Here is a 3,756-nt window from a genome sequence, read left to right as displayed (position 1 = left end):
CCTTTCTCGCCCATTTCTTTTCCAGGTTTGGTTCCTGTCGTAACCCACAAGATAACTTAGGTACCGCAGGTTGGGGATAAAAGGCCTATATGAGAAGAACTTCAAGTCTCTGGAGGAAGAAATGGAAGAAGATATCAGAAGGTGCACAGATCTGCAATGATCATCGATTGGTAGGATTAATATAGTGAAAATGGCCATCTTATCAAAAACAGTCTACAGATTCAGTGCAATTCCCATAAAAATTCCAACACATTTTATAACACATCTTCAAAGAATTATTCTCAATTTCATATGGAAGAACAAAATACACAGGATAGCTAAAACAATCAGTAAAAGTACAGTTAAAGTACAATAAAAGCACAGTAGAAGAACTTCTAGAGGAAATGCCATCCATGATAGCAAGCTATACTGCAGAGAAATAGTGAAATAATTTCATAGGACTGGACTGGCCTGAAATCAGACAGGTTCATCAATGGAATAGAACTGAAGAACTAGAAATAAACTCACTTCCCTATGGACACTTGATTTTTGTCAATGACGGTCAAACAATGCAATGTAAAAAAAAAGAAAACACCTTCAAATATTGGTATTGGTCTATTTGAATGTCTGCATGAAGAAGAATGCTAGTAGATCCATATTTATCACCCTGAATAAAAGGTAAGTCCAAGTGGATCAAAGACCTCAATGTAAAATCGGACACACTAAATCTCATAGAATAGAAAATGAACAACTGCCTTGAGCACATTGGCAGAAGAGACAAATTCCTGAACAGAATACCAATATCTCAGACATATAGAGCAACAAATAATAAATAGAACCTTATAGTACTCAAAAGCTTTTGCAAGGCTGAGTACACCATTTATAAGACAAAACAGCAGCCTATAGAATGGGAAAAGATCTTCATGAATTATGCATCTAACAAAGGACAAAGAACCAAAATACATAAGGAATTCAAGAATTTTGTTACCATCAAGCAAAATAACTGAATTAAAAAGTGGGATAGAGATAATTCTCAACAGAAGAATCTCTAATGGCCAAGAAATGCTTAAAGAAATGTTCAGCATCCACATTAATCAATGAAATTCAAATCAAAATAACTCTGAGATTCTATCTTATATTCTCCAGAATGGATAAGATCAAAAGTGTAAGATACGGCACATGCTGGTAAGTCTGTGGATCAAGAGTAACACTCCTCCATTGCTGATGGGATTGCAAACTGGCACAACTACTTGGAAGATCAATTTGGTAGTTTTGTTGAAAATTGAGAATAGTTCTATCCTAAGACCCAACTATACTACTTCTGGGCATAAAACCAAAAGATGCCCCATTCTCTACAAGGACACTTGCTCAGCTATATTCATAGCAGCTTTATTCACAATAGCCAGTAACTAAAAACAACCTAAATGTCCTTCAATTAAAGGATGAATACAGAAAATGTAGTTCGGGCTGGAGAGATGGCTCAGCTATTGAAGGCTAGGCTCACAACCAAAAATATAAGAAAATGTAGTTCATTTACATAGTAGAATACTATTTGGCTATTAAAAATGAGGATATCATGATATTTGCATGCAAATGTATGCAGCTAGAATATATCACTATGAGAGAGATAACCTAAACCCAGAAAGACATCCATGGTTTGCACTTACTTTTAAGTGGACATTAGAAATAAAGTAATGTATAACCATGCTACAATCCACAGACAGACAAAAAGAAACTAAGTAATAGGGAAAGCTCAAGGTGGCTAAGTGATTCTCACTCAGGTAAGGGAACAAAATAATCATTGGAGGTGCATGGAGGAAGGGAACTGTGTGGGGGATACAATGGCGATGGGGATCAGGTATAGGAAGAGGAGTGTGGAATAGGCTGGGAGTGAGAGTGGTAAGCAGTGAGAGAAATTTGAGTGTAACTGGATACCTGGCACAAGAGAGAGTCCCAGGGTGTCTATGGTAGTGACTGTAGCAAAGACTCATAACAGAAGTGAGCATGAAGAGTGAATTGGCCACCTTCTGAAACCATGCAGGACATCCAGTAAAAAGAAGATAACATCAACCCACTCAGAAAACATTCAACCCCAAATTAGTCCTGTCTACAGGATTGGTAGGTATAAAGGTGGAGCAAAGATTGAGGGAGTCGTCAGCTGATGACTGGCCCAACTTGAGATACATCCCATGTTTGAGAGCCAGTCACTGACAATATTAATGGTACTCTACTATGCTTGCAGATGGGAGCTTAGCATAACTGTCTCCTGACAGGCTTCATCCAGCTCTAGATGGAAACAGATGCAGAGACCTGAGCTAAACATCAGGAGGTGAGTGGAGGGTTTTGTGCAATAGTAGGGGATAGAATTCATCTAGCTGGAGGGAGCAAGTACACCTCAAGGAGAGCTACTAAGTCAACTAGAAGAGCCCATGAGTCTCACTGAGACTGAACAGCCAACCAATGATACAGGAGCTGGAAGTAGGTTCCTTACCCATTCATAGCAGATGTGCAGCTTGGTCTTCATGTGTGTCCCCTAACAATTGGAATGGAGTCAGTCTCTAACACTGTTGCCTGCCATTGGAGCCCCTTCCCTAAACTGCACTGCCTGGTTGGGACTCAGTAAGGGAGGGTAGGCTTAGGCTTATTGCAACTGGTAACCCCAGGTACTCAAGGAAGGCACCACTTTCTCTGAGGAGAAGAGGAGGAGACAATGGGGTTGAGGGATGACTTATTAGGGTGGAATTGGGAACAGAGGAGGCAGGGGAGCCTCTATTGGGATAAGAAGTGAATGAATGAATGAATGAATGAATGGAGAGAAAGAAAAAGTAGAAAATAAGTGGAGAGATCTCCTAATAAACTTAATAGCTCACTTGAAAGCTTTCCATCAAAAAGAAGCAAGTCCATCAAAGAGGAGAAAGAACAGAAAACAATACAAGATCTAAAAACATTCAAATAGAATCAAAGAGAAAAATAGGAAAAATCAATGAACCAACAAAGTGTTGGTTCTTGGAGAAAATGAACAAGTTATAAAAATCCATATCCAAACTAACTAAAGACACATAGAAAATATCCAAATTTACTATATCAGAAGTGAAATTAGCACATAACAAGAGACACTTAGGAAATCCAGTGAATCAATAGGTCATAATTTAAAAACCTATAGTCCACACAGTTGGAAAATCTAAAAGAAATGGACAATTTACTCAATAGATACCACTTACTAAAGTGAAATCAAGATCAGCTAAGCTATTTAAATAGATCTACAACCCCTAAAAACTTAAACCAGTCATTGAAAGACTCCTAGTCAAACAAATGATGGTTTTAAATTCAAACAGACTTTTTTTTTCTCAGTAATTTTTATTGGATATTTTCTTTATTTACATTTCAAACATTATCCCCTTTCCAGGGTTCCTCCACCCCTGGAGGTCCCATTATCTTCTCCCCTCCCCCTGATTCTTTGAGGGTGTCCCCCCCACTCAACCCAGGCCTGTCTGCCTGCCCTTGCATTCCAGAACACTGGGGCATCCAGTCTTCACAGAACCAAGGGCCTCTCCTCCCACTGATGCCTGACAAAGCCATACTCTGCTATACATGTTATCCCAGACCCGTGGGATCTAGTTATTCCATGGGTTTCGAGGGGAACTAAACCTGGAATAGAATGGGCAAAAAAAGGAGAGGGAGGCCTTGCAAATCTTTTGTCAAAGCCTCTTTTTAATAATGCCCAGTGGCCAGTATATATATGTTACAGAAAACGGAAATGAGGAGGGGGTGAGGGGA

The sequence above is a fragment of the Mastomys coucha genome, unplaced genomic scaffold (genome assembly GCF_008632895.1).
Source record: "Mastomys coucha isolate ucsf_1 unplaced genomic scaffold, UCSF_Mcou_1 pScaffold20, whole genome shotgun sequence".
Taxonomy (NCBI): domain Eukaryota; kingdom Metazoa; phylum Chordata; class Mammalia; order Rodentia; family Muridae; genus Mastomys; species Mastomys coucha.
The sequence above is the reverse complement of the archived record's forward strand: the minus strand, read 5'-3'. Positions refer to the sequence as shown.